Below are 15,054 nucleotides of genomic sequence, written 5' to 3' on the forward strand. Positions count from 1 at the left end.
CTCGACTCAAATTCGAGTTAAAATATTGTAATCGACTATTTGAATAAAATACTTAGTTTTTATTTTGTTTTAAAGACGATTCCACATTTTTTCGTACAGCTTTGCTATTTTTATATAACTTATTTATTTTGATGGTCCTAAGTTTTAATGTTACAATTATTATGCTTAATATCATCTATAGCTTTTTAACATCTTTCAATCGTTTTTTGGGATAAGATTCGAGTATGTTTTTAAGAAATAGCTCAAGGAATATGATTATGTTATAGAATCAATTGTACCTACTGTCCATACTCTTAGTTATATATTAAGGATTCATTATAAATTGTTCTAAAACTAATATGTATTTCGTCTAATAATAGGGAACCGAATCTCATATATTACTCTCGAAACTCAAAATATTAATTGGACTGTTATTGACAAACACTTTTTATTGGATACTGCGTCAAAACTCTTTAATACAATGATCACAACAGATTTTAACTTAAACGAGCTTTGTCATACAATTAATTACTATTACATAAACAATGGAACCCGATAACGCAAACAGTCCCGTGTGTAAGCACCGATATGGCGGGTAATGAATTGATAAACCGTCATTAATTAGCCGACACAAACCAGACAAACGGCACTAAAATATTGTTAGCATACGTCGTTATACAGTCGCATTCAGAAGTGCGTTAAACAATTAAACTATATCATTTGTACAAAAGAAAATTAAATAATTTATTGATATGATTTTATTTCCTATTCATTTTATTATAACATTTATAATTAAACTGTTTCACCTCCAAACGAAACAGAGCAATTTACAGTACTCATATTTGTCGGTTAAATAATGATGAGTAGTTGGTATATACGCTTAATATTTTGTTAAGATTTTATACATAAATAAGAGCTCTTTATTTTAAGAAACGAACACCATGCCACATGATTGTAAAAATGGTTCTGCTCTTAGGTGAAAGTGAGAAGTTATATTTGGATATAAACGTGTGAATATCTGGAGTTTTTGAGCTTGAACTAATAATTATTACGTTTTTTTGACATATTTATCTTTTTTACGTATGCGAAATCTTCTTCGAAATATCGATTTTATACACTTAAGCCCGGTGATGCCCATCTTCTATCCGGTATAGCGGTGGCCCAATCCACCGTGACTTTTATATTTAGGTCTTTTGTTATGTTAATTTATTACTTACTAGCCGTGCCTTACAATTTTGCCCTCTTTAAATCGTATATAACTAAATAGGAGTATTTAAGATAAGTAATATTTCTAATTGACGACTAATATAATAAAATCTCTTCTTATTTTTTACGTTGACATATTTGAAATAACTAATTAAATATTTAGGATTGATGAGTTGGGCTCCTAATTAAATATTTAGGAGCCCAACTCATACTTATCCATTATTTTTTAATTTGCATACAAAATAGTGTAGTTTATTTTGTATTGAAAAATAGTTGATACAATTATTTATTTATAAATCCTCAAGGATATATAACATAATATATGAAATAATCTAAGCAAGTCATTTTTAAACATCATATACTAAACAAAGAGCCTTATCCCTTATGCTCCAGTTATGTTATATTGACTTTGAGAGGACATTTTTATATAATAAATTACATCGTTTTAACTGTAAACGGGATTTTTCTCATATTTATTCCGTGTGCAAAAACATAATAGGAGTATGGAAGCATTTAAGGAACTTTAAAACTGACAAAGTACGACCTACTTTCAACTTAATTGGATTACAGCAATTATTAACGCGACTGTACAAGCCATTATGCAGACTAGACCAGACTACGTATTGATCTGTAGCACAGCCTGTAATAATTGAACACGCTTAATGGGAAATCTATAAACGCAGTCATTATATTTGTATTCAGTGATTAACGAGCAAATAAAGTAAAACCTTAAAACATCCTTATTTTTTATTGATTTTATACTTCTTTGGGCGCGTTATGAAAATAATATGATTTTTTATGATGCGTGGTTGAAAAATTGCATAATGAAGTTGCTCTAAGACGCCAATAAAGTGTCAAGTCACTTGATATATATGATACAACTTCACACCTTACCTTACTATACAAGATTTACATTTGATTTTAATTATTTAAGATCTTAAGCTTTATTTTAATTAACTTAAGCTCTTTCATTTTAATGAACAATAACACTTTATTTCTTTAACCAAAAACACTGCTCTTGCCTTTGCAAAGCAAAAATCAACCGTGATCGGCTTGGCTGATTAGTCGGTCTCTGTACAACGGACTAATCGGTTAGTCGGCTAGTCGGCCAAAGTTATCATGGGCACATCCTTATTACAAAGTTTTACTAAAAAAATTATAAAACTAACTCAGGAAAACAGTTCTTGAATAAGTTGGAAACTGATACTGGTGTAATGTAACATTATCTATAAATAAACACATACATACTTGTGATCTTTCTACATCACTCATCACATCATCTATAAAACCTAATAATATAACAATATTATTATCTTTTTCATTTCCAGGAAAAGATTTTTTTAGTATACTATGCAAAGTATAAACCATTATACTGAATTTAAATAAAATCCTATTTCATAATTTAGTTCGGTAGAAAACACACATAGATTTAAAAACACGCCGTGTGTTCACTAATTCTAAGACACTTAACAATATTTTTTTAAATTGTGTCTCTCTGTGTCAATTGCCGTTCATATCATTGAATAAATCCATGTTAAGCGATCATATAACAAAATTAGATACATTATAATTGTTTATAAGATAATAAAATATAGATAATCTTTATGTCTCGTATTAACTTTTTTGGCTTTTTAACGGTTTTTTGGTATAATCTTACCCCAATTCCGTTCCCCATACTTCAACAGATAGAGCCATTAGTCACGCAACTCTCCCCTCATTCACTAATATATCATCACGCGATTTTCGCACCCCATCTTTTAGGAAGTCACATCTTAAAACTGCTGTCGGATGTATCCGTCACTAACCGTCGGATCTTTGCTTTAATGTTTTAAAAAACATACATTTTCGATTGATAGTTTATTTAGAAACTATAATATAAAATTTTATATATCCTAAAGCTGCTAACAACTTCCTAAATAATACAAGAAAGTAAAAAATATGTAACAACTAATGATTGTCCTACAAAAATGGGACTGTTAAGGTTTCCTCACGACACGTAATGGTTTACGTACATAAATGTAAACACATGAAAACTCAGTGGTTCTTGCCTGAGCTTAAAATGCAAATCGTTTAAGACCTCATTGTCATCTCGTTTAAACATTTTAATGACAATAAAAAATATTATACTTATATACTTTTCTCCGACGTTATTATTAACATGTTAGTGCAAAATGGTTTGGTAATTTAATTACACGACGCGTATGTTGTTGATAGAAGTACTAGTGACGAAACTCTGAAGTGAATGTCAAAATCTTAGCTGGTTTCATGGCTGGGCAACGACCGATGCGTTCAGTTGTTTACATTATGTTTTCGTTATTGTAATTCTTTTACTATTGTTGTTATTTTGATTGTCTTTTTCGGTTTAGTGTTTAATTTATCAGTATACAGATTAATTTATGAAATTGGACTGGATTTTGTGCAGTAACTTCTGTCCAAATGAAATAATTCCCACCAACGAATCCTTGCGCCCGTAGTTATTGGTTATCTATTATTTTTAAGTTTTTAATAATTGCATTTGAAGGCGATATTTTCTTTTTAATTTTTTTAGTTATCAACATCTAAGGTGTGTTAGAAATACTTATTAAGGCAGTTACATTAATATTAATATTCCATATTTGATAAATGCCTTCATAAATAAGTGTAAACATAAATTAAACTCAACTAAAGTCAACTAAAACTATACATATATACTCGTGTCTGTAAAGTAATTAAATTATTATTTACAGTTGCATTTTTTTATAGAATGATACATATATGTATTCTACGTTCAACAAGAATAAATCAATAAACAGACCCACACATTTAAATAATTATTATAGTATCAGTATCAAAATGTATTTATTAAGAGTTTGCTTAAAAACATAATAAATCTGTAAGTAAATAAGGTCACGTCGTTAGAAGTCTTCATAAAATTAGCGAAGCCATTTCATGAATTCAGTTCATTCTGTGAACTAGTTTTTTTAGTATGGTAACTAAATTTAACGACGTTCTGAAATAAGTTAATAGAATAATTTATGCTATCGTGTAAAATTTATGTTAAAAATTAAAAAAAGAAGTAAGTGAAGGCAGTAACCCTAAAGTCCAAAAATTTAACAAAATTATTTCATTTTAATGCGTTTGACGTTTTTACGGTTAATAATATATTTGTTAATACAAAACAAACGAAATATTATTATTTAAAAAAAAAAAATCTTTATTGTTTAATTTCATTTTATTTTTATATTTTTTTTCATTGTGACTTTTAACTATTTCCGTACAAGGGATTTACCTCGTAAGTAATTTAAGTCATAACAAAATCGTCATGTATATGTAACATACGTTCACTGTATTTCCGACACGAGGGGTGCAATGAGATACTTTTTGCCGCTTTTTTAATACGCTGTAAAAAACTGAGGGATAGAAAACACTTATCTTTCGTGCGAACGATATGTTATCGCTTACATTACAGTGGTTGTCAAACTTTATCTGTCAATAAGATATTTTTAAACATTTATTTTCTTTTTAAAATACAGTATAACATTTCGAAACGATTAAGACATTAATTAATTATTATTATTCAATAATCGCAATATAGTTTTTCTTTTAATTGAGTTTAGTATTCACAGTTAACTAATTGTAGTTAATTATTTAAATTGTTACTACATATTTTTTCAGATGATTATAAGTTTCAGCTAATACATTAAGAATATTCAAAATAAAAATTCCTAAAAAAATACAACATTATAATTTGAATGAATAAATGAATGTATTTATTCCCCATATAATACAAAGTAAGTCTTATCACCTAGATACATTATCATTATTTATTTATCTGATTTCTAGCTCACCTTATACACCCAAAGTTTGAGAGCCTCTTTAGTTCCTAACCTACACTGACAACTTCGCTAGCTTGTAAAGACATCCGTCATCTTCCGTTCCGACCCTTATGTTTTTAGGTGATACTGACTCACCAATTTAAATAGATCTCTAATGATAGATATGTCTTTGAAGAAAATGCAATTTGAGAAGGTCATTATAATTTAGTTAGAGGGGTATATGTTTTAATACGCTATTTCCTATTAAAAATTAAAACGGTATACGGTTTTTTAAATGGTTTAAGTTTCAAACGCTGCATACATAAATAGAAGGATATTTTTGGAGGCTTTCTATTTCATCATTTTTAATAGTTGAATCTCATAGTTTCTCTGATTATAATATACACATTAGGTTCAAATTGTTTAAGCCATTTTAAGCACTTTTGAATCGCTATTTTAAATAATTACGTGTAATCAAATCCAAAAATGTTTGTTGGTAAAGTTATATTTTCTATTGCATCGCGATTTGAAAACCAGGCACCCCTGATTTTTCGTATGCTTACTTTGTGGTTATAATTGGGAGGCTACACATCATAATTACCAACCCGAACTGATGTATCGTTGTGAAATTAGGTTCAACCCTTCCTCTTATGAGAGGTCGTTGTCAAGACCTTTACAATATGTCACTTTATTACTTTACTTTTGAATAACATATCAATTGCAATGAAATAGACAAAAAGAATACCGAGATTTTTATATCCATACCTTCAAAGCCAAATAAAACTGACGTCACCGGTACTACTGTGACATTCCTGTGGACTCACCAAAATTCTTAGCAATGATTGATATTCAATATTTAGTGCACCATTACACAAATGGATCCAATTATCTGCTAACATGCTGAGAGAATGCGCTCAAAACCGTACGGATTGCAATTCCTTGATGAGGTAAGGCGGTCTGGGCGGAGTGATGATGTATGGGCGCAAAAACATCAGTTTGTAACTGTCATCACTTGATGAATATCCAGAGGTTTAGGGGTGGAAAATTACATGATTTGATTTATTTAACGATGTCTCAGTTATAAATAGTTCATGTGTACATATTTTAAGAACGTACCTATTTCGAAATTTAATTACATTCAAAGTTATCTTATAGCTGCGGATTTTAAATAGGCCTTTTTAAATAAACTGAGTCATAAAAATAATTATAAAACCTTTTTGGTTTTATACTGTTTTAATATCATAACGGTATTTAATATTTCAGTATCAAAGAATATTAAAAAAAAACAACATCTGTATTCATCAAACAGCTCAAATTATTATATCAAGAAAGGAGATGTCAATAGACAAAGTGAATACATTTATTGATACATCTTAAGGTTATATAAAACAGAACATATTTAATAATTCAATAGGAATGTTTTATTGACGACCTCCGTGGTCGAGTAGTGTGTACACCGGTTTTCATGGGTACGCCACTCCGAGGTCCCGGGTTCGATTCCCGGCCGAGTCGATGTAGAAAAAGTTCATTCATTTTCTATGTTGTCTTGGGTCTGGGTGTATGTGGTACCGTCGTTACTTCTGATTTGCCAAAACACAAGTGCTTTAGCTACTTACATTGGGACCAGAGTGATGTATGTGATGTTGTCCAATATATATTTATTTATATCTAGCAATCTATCTATTATCTTCGATCTAATCTCTAATCTATTATCTTTGAAGTAATAAAAAATATGTAAAATATGTTTATTTAATTTTAATTTAATTTATTTATTTATTCAGAATTAACAATACTAACAGAAGTAACAATAGTTATAAATGATATAATGTATAAAAAAACAAATGAACAAAACAAAAAAAGGAAGTAAACACAATAACAGTACACATGTAGAGTAATTAAAGGATATTACGATTATTATAGTATTATTATTTACTATCATCATTATTAATTAATCATTATACACTGCTGAACATAGATATCTGCCAAGTTGCATCAAAGGTCCCGATTCCTCGACTTCCATCTAAAATGTTCTTAAATAAACTTGCCTCTAAAATGGTATTTCTGTTTTTTTTTTAATATAAAAAGTGTTCAACTTCAACTCCTAAAGTCATATACAAAAATAAAAAAAAATACAAATTGAATATAAGATACATCAAAGGCACGAATACAAATTTAACAATAAAAAAAGTGGTAAAGCTTTTCTGGATTCAATTTAATAACACTAATCAAACATAATGTATTCATATCAAATTCATTTCGTTTCTGTTAAATAAGCAAGAGAACGTCGGTGTGAATAATAGTTTGCCTTTCAATCTATACATCTGGCCTATATAATGAAATTAATGTATTCCTCGATTGTTCTGCAAAGGTAATCTAATTAAAACGAACGTGGTTGCATTATATTGTATTAAATCAGATTGATTTTCCTTCGTATTTAAATTGTACTTTTTTTATTTATCTTTGTTTACAACAAATTGTTTCTAATGTCTGACGTAAGATGAATATATACTATTAAATTGGAAAACAGATGAGCAATTGTCAGCTGATAGTAATTGGAAATATTGTATAACTGCCTCGTTGATCTGCAGATTATTTGTATTAGTATCCCAGATTAGGCTCATAAAAAAATACTAGATTTCTCTGTAACCTCCGTTACAGCCAAGCCTACACTTAAATGTCCTGGAAAGCACGCGAAGCTATTGTTCCTGATCCTTTCGTAGAAGATTACCTTTTCCAAATTACTTAAGGCATATGGAATGCACTTTAGTTCACCAAACTTCTATCAGCGTTTTTTATTCGTCAACTCTGGCCACCAATTAGCATTGAAAGTGCACGATATTTTTGGTTTCATCAAAGACTTTCCATTCATCGTCATATGGCAATTCTTCATATACTGTTTGTATAAGATAAAGAAGTAGGCACTGCTTGAGCAGTTCCTAATGAGAGTAACATTTACCCTGTCGGGTCTACACTACATTGAAATGAAGTAGATGTGTTAGGAATAATTACATAGTATAAAACAAACTCTCTTACCGCAGTCTGTCTGTCCTCGTATATGCTTAGATCTTTAAAATTACACAACGAATTTTGATATGTTTTTTTTAATGGATAGAATGATTCAAGAGGAAGTGTATAATACATGCACAATCTAATAGAGAAACACTCATAATTTTAGAGGTCTCTAATGTGATGTCGTAAATAAACACATTTTTTTGCGCTTGCATTGCAAACGCTGGCTTAACCCTACAAGTTATATCAAAATAATGTACTAGAGTATTGTACACTTTAAAAAGGCGATGGTATATGTCTATCTCTTAGGGATAATCATTTTTTATCCTTTACTTTTTACGAGAAATATTGGCTTATTTTCGAAGCGATTTTAAACAATACAGCATTAATCCTTATCCAATTAAGTATCTTAAAAATAATTGCGCATTTAATATAGATCAATATGGCCCTTTACAGCATGTAATTAAAATTAATATTTACGTATATATTGAAGATTTAAAACGCAGGGACATAGCGGTTTGTATTGTCTAATGACAAAAAATCTATGAACTTTGTATATAATGACATTATGTGGTACATTTAGTACCAGTGTTGCTCGCGTGCGAAGCCGAGGCTGGTCGCTAGTATTACATATTAGGAAAATAACGTTGTCTAAATCCCAATATCTTTGATTAGTACATATAATATTTAACCTAGCCAGAACACTATGTTAAAGTAGGCTCCATGCCGGGGGAGTATAAAATAAGGGGATAAGTATATAGTATAAATAGTAACTAAACAAGACTAAAATTCAATTGTGATAATTATACAATGTAGTTTTTTTTATTTTGCATTGTTACATTTTTCGAACAGCATCGCTTACACGTTGAGAACAGTTTTCAATATTCAGAGTTTATTTGTGGTTTTAACAAAATAACTAAACACTTCTCCCTTTTTAACTTTTATTACTATTATTTTAATTAACCATGAAACAATTTTTATTTAGTTATAATTTATTAGTCAACAATAAATTGTTCGGGAATAATTTGTATTCAATAATTGGAATTGATTTTATCCTTTGAGTGAGTTTCGCCATCAGATATATTTAATCTATTACTATTTACTACGTATATAACTATATACTAATCTTCTTTGTCTTACTGCTGTTGGATGTATCCATCCACTATGTACGACCCGCACAGTCGTACATATACATAAGCTTACTTCGGGAACCAGTAAAACACTTCACTTTTTACACTGATATTTTATTCTTCACGTATACATTATTATTTTTGAAACATTTTTTACACAAACATTTCTCGAACATTAGTATTTACAACAATACCAAACGGTAGCGCGATTTAATTTCGGTACAGTGACATCTATTATTTAAATAATAAAACATATTAGAAATGACTTAACTAAATACTTTTTGCACAGCTCTGATCTGACGTTGTATTTAAAAACTTACACCTAATGGCACTGATCGAACTATAGCGATTGTACACGCTATCCGTTGAATCTTTTTACTTTAAGTTCAAATAAAACATACATTTGCGCGAAGAATGTTTCTGCTTCGACGAATCCAGTAATCTTAATATGTGAGATATGAACGCCATTAATTTTCCAAACACCACTTATTCCTAATATAATTTCTATTCGATTACTTCAGTAGATAGTTTTATTAATTTAACTGCTATTGCATAAAACAATAGGAATGTCATAATGTATGTGGGAAGACCTTACAGAACCTTGAACTTCCTGTCATTCTGCACGTGATGGTTTATTCAAAGAGAGCAGATCACATCATCTAGTGCCATTTGTATGGAAGGGGGGTAAGCGGTGATAATGACCGCTCGCGACTGTGAACTACGTGATTCGACAACCACGATGTTTCTGTATATGGAAGCGGACTGTTTGTCTCATATAGGAAAATGAATGGATTTATTGAATAACATATTTGGTATAAATACTCATCATCAAAATATGCAGTTAGCAAAACCAGCTTTATTTATATATTTGGCCTTATTTATATTACGAGTGTCTATCGCCAAATATCAACACAATATGTTTTTGTAATAAAATATTTGAAATTTGAATGTAACCAGTATTTACAGTCATAAGGAATGTATAAGACGTTATCTCGTAATAAGTATAATAGTCCAATAGTCAGTAGAACACTAAAAAATTAATAAAATATTATAATTCTTACAATAACAAACTCTATTGACAGTAGTGACTCCACGCTAATCTTTCTTCCCGTTTTAAATTAAAATGAATACAAGTCTGTCTCCATATAGTCTAAGCCGCTGCCGGGCCGGCGCACGGTGCGGCGTGCAAGCGAACTGTAAACAGGGTCATCTCATTAGCGCACTCGTTCGTATGCGACCTCCACATGCAGTTCACTGAAGCCAGCTCCACATTTATGTATCACATTAAACGTATTTGCCATTTGAATGTTCACACATTGTATATAAACATAGTTGCGACTAGTAATCACTTTGTAACAAGTCTCTGTGTCATACGATTTTATTATATTGAAATTTGAATTGTTTTTTTTTTTAAGAAAATGTTATATGTTCATTTAATAAATCACAAACTAAATAACAATTGTCAATATATTAACTTGGTTGTAGGGCTTTTGTTATGATAAAAGAGCAGGAGTCTCATCTGATGGAAAGTGACTACCACGTTGGTGCGGATGAACTCAGTGCAGGTATCATATATTCTAGCACCAAACAGCAATACTTTATATTGTTATGTTGTGGTATTCAAAGTGAGTAAGCAAGTGTAAATACAGGCAGTAAATGCAGGCAGTAGGTGTAAGCAGGTATAAAACAATCTATCTCCTGGAAGATAAAGTACAGTCTTCTAATTAAAGTCAAAAACTTATCAATTAATAACAAGATACAAAAAATATTAATAATAGAAACTGTCTACTTGGAGTAGCTTAAAAAAAAACAATCAAAATCATCGATAACCTTTGAATCTAGCAACTATATATCGAATTAGAAACGGTTGAATGAACTTTTACATACTGAACAAAACGTTCATTGCATTGGACATATCGAAACGATGTTTAATGCATCGAAGAACGCTAGTTAAATTACAACAATTAGCCGAGGAAGTTGAATTCGTGCGACTATAGACTAACTATCGACGGGCGCCAAGACATGCTACGGTGAATTATTATGCGTCACTTTAAATAGATATGCGTACCTACACAGGTGACGAATTGAGTTGTTAGAATAAATTTGTCCATTATTGTTCAAGTATGAGTCCAGTATGAGTATGTATAAAACATAAATAATAATTGAGAAGTAAAATGTTTGAAAAATATATTTTTTAATATAGTTAGGAAAATAGGTAACCGCCTGTAAATGTCCCGCTGTTGGGCCAAAGCAAGTTTTCTCATAATAAACAAAAATGAACCCGTGATCTTCGATTAGCATTGGACATGGACATGTGATGGTAACATGTAAAGCTACCACCCGTTCGCAATATAGATTCTACCGAGAAGAACCAACAAAAAACTCATTAGAACATATAAATTGAAATCTTTATCATAAGTATATATAGAATGATCATCTATTGATTCTCTAGTGTATAGTAATTAATAACATTAGATTTAATATACTAAATGAAGAATTCAAAGAAAAATACAAAGTTAACTGGCACAAAGGCGGCCTTATCCCCGCTTAATAATGTATCTTTTGTTGCTCTTACAAAACGTTGTATAATCATTTTCCCACACCCAAAACAATTGCAGTATAGAATCGTAAATTTTTGGACGAAAAGGACAATTCGACCGCTGAATTATAATACCATTGACCCGTTAACACCATAGCTTCTCATCAATCGAATAAAAACCATATTTTAAAGAAACGATACATAACAAAACACAATTCATGACTCTAATAAGCCTTAGTGGTGTATAAATTTCCACGATTCCAGTAAATGAAACTCCGTATAAAACATAAATCTGAGGAAAACATGATAACAAAGGCGTTAACGTCGTGCGCGTTTGCAACCAGAATTACAAACTAGATGGTGCGCGACAAGTCGACACGATTCACGAAATATCGTATCTGTACTTAACGTAGACTAAATAAACCTCGCAAGACGATAAAGCAAATATGAGAAGTTAAAAATTATGGCATAAGTAACGGTTATTAATTAAAATATAAACATATATGTACACGAGGCACGTGCTCATCCTGAGGGGGCCCCGAAGAACCAATAATTTCTCTCACACATTTGTGCACACGTTGACTGCTTTGTATATTTTCGAAATTGCCATATTTTGTAAGAAATAACTTAAATCTTTATCAAAAGGCTAGTGACGATAGTCGATATTAAAAGTTGAAAACTATAGACGTGCTCTTCATGATAGAAATAGATGCTGAAATCTTTCAGAATGGCCATAAGATAGTACAACCAATCACATTCCTAAGAATTTACGAAAATTATCGCACCGTTTGTTTGAAACTAAACTTAAGGCCTGGATATAAACAAATGATTTCAACATGGTAGCCGAATTTCAAAAAAAAAAAGTTCCATTATTATTTTGTTAAACATTTTGCTAGATATTTAATTTAAGTATCTATTATATAGATATTTAATTTATCTAGCAAAAGGTCCCCAAATTCATGTGTGCCCAAGTTCCCCAGCATAGCTTGAGACGGCTATGTACTCTGTATGTATAATATCCGCAATGTTAAGGATCTTTACTGACAAATAATCCTGATGTCTATAGGCTGAACCAAATCGCCGTATAATACAATAATATAATACAAAAATATATAAAATAACAAAATAAAAATATCGTAAGAAATGATACACACTTAAAGTTTCATTAAAATCACATAAAATCTTTTGTAATTTACGTAGGCATATTATAGTGCGCAAAGAAAAATGTATTTTCTATATATTTATGTGATAGTGACAACTATCACGAACCGGTATACATCATATTTCCGACACGACTGGAAAGATTAGGTACAAGACCCTTGGCTTTAACGTACTTTCGAGGCACAGAAGTGTAAACTTCTAAACTCCAAACTGCTACTTAGAGTTTCTCGACAGGTAAACGCAATATTTTTTTAATGTTCAGACCTGGGATTTGAATCTAGGACCTCTATATGTGCCGACTTATTAGCTAGCCACTAAACCAAACAAATAGATTATATTACAAATAGTAATTGTTTCGTGGCTTAATAATAATATTTTAAATACATGTTCATTCTATGACATTTTAAACATTTTCCACTTCACGTTAACAAAAGTTTATTTTAAACGCCTATTTTTTACAAACATTAAACTGTTTTATAAAATTCCTTTACATGAACAACATCGAACAATTTAACTCGCCGTATAAGATAAGACGGACGGATTTCGCTCGATCACTTATTTGTAGGCACATCACGATTTCATTGGCATTCTTTACGGCGGATACTTAATTTAAAGCCATTTTTGAGTACTGACATTTCATAACAGACTAGAATTATGTTTTACTGATTATAAATTTTAACTTTATGTTAATGTACTACTTTAATGTGATTCTTTTAACTACGCATACCCGTCTTAAGTCATGGCAAGAGGCAATAAAACAGAGCCTTACGCATGGGGGACGCCTCGCCGATGATGGTCAACTATAATTTAATATACAGGGTTATTGGTAATTCGACGTATTCCTGTTAGGAGGTAATAGGGGTGACTATTTGTGATAATTTTAACCCCCATTCGCATGATGCAAAAGTGAATCATTTTTGAGTTATCACGTTTTCTAGATTTTTTCTATGTACAGGGGATCCTGTACCTATGTCCGATCGTCTGCCGGCAACACCGACCAGTTCAGTGTGGCTGTAGGTATGCACGAAGGGTCGGCTCTAGTCCTTACCTCTTGCTGCTCATTATGGACGCTCTAACGGCGGACACGAGGAGGCACCCTGGTGCATGCTTTTTGCCGACGACATTGTACTGGTTGGTGAAGATGGACCTGAGATCCAGAGCAGATTGGAAGATTGGCAACTGAAACTGGAGAATGTTGGCTTGAAAATCAGTAGAACGAAGACTGAATACATGTTCTGCGATTTCGGCGGTCTCTCCTGTCCTGAAGACATAGCGCTTGATGGCGTGGCCCTTCCAGTCTGCTCCGACTTCCGGTAGCTCGGTTCACTCATTCAAGGCGATGGCGAAATAGATCGAACGGTGAAGCACAGGATTAACACAGGGTGGATGAAATGGCGGCAGGTTACGGGAACAATTTGTGACCCCGTATTCCCCTTAGACTTAAGGGTAATATCTATAAGACCATGGTCAGACCTGCTGATCTATATGGATCAGAGTGTTGGGCTATAAAAGGAATGACTGCAAGACAATTACATGTGGCGGAGATGAGAATGCTGAGAGCAATGTGTGGTGTTACGCGAATGGATAGAGTAAGGAATGAGTACATAAGAGGAAGTTTGAAAGTGGCACCGGTAACCGAGAAGCTATCTGGAAACCGGCTGTCTTGGTATGGGCATGTTATGCGGAGGAATGAGGACCATGTTGTGAGAAAGGTTTTGAGTATGGATGTGGATGTGGATGCATATAGAGGCAGGGGACGACCCAAGAAACGATGAATGGATTGTGTGAAAGACGATATGGTTAGAAAGAATGTTACTTGTGAGATGACGTCTGACAGAGAAGTATGGAAGAAGACATGCTGCGCCGACCCCAAGTAAAATTGGGATAAGGGCAGGAGGATGATGACGTTTTCTAGATTTTTTCAAAATAAGTCAAAATTGCAACTACAAAAATTTATTAAAAAAAATGTATCAATCAAATATGATGCAAAAATAAAATTATCGCAAATAATCACTCCTATCACCTCCTCACGGGTTTACGTCGAATTACCAATAACCCTCTATATTTTTGGGAGGGAGGGCAGATCGCCAACTCAATACTTGACCTGGGCGCTTGTTCTGCTGTCACTACGTACCTACTTAACATCCTATATATACCTCTAACTATATTATTATATATAAAATCGATGCTCTTTAAAAAATCGCCTCTCATAATTTTATTAAAAAACAAAAAAATA

Source organism: Vanessa tameamea, chromosome 20 (genome assembly GCF_037043105.1).
Source record: "Vanessa tameamea isolate UH-Manoa-2023 chromosome 20, ilVanTame1 primary haplotype, whole genome shotgun sequence".
Lineage (NCBI taxonomy): Eukaryota > Metazoa > Arthropoda > Insecta > Lepidoptera > Nymphalidae > Vanessa > Vanessa tameamea.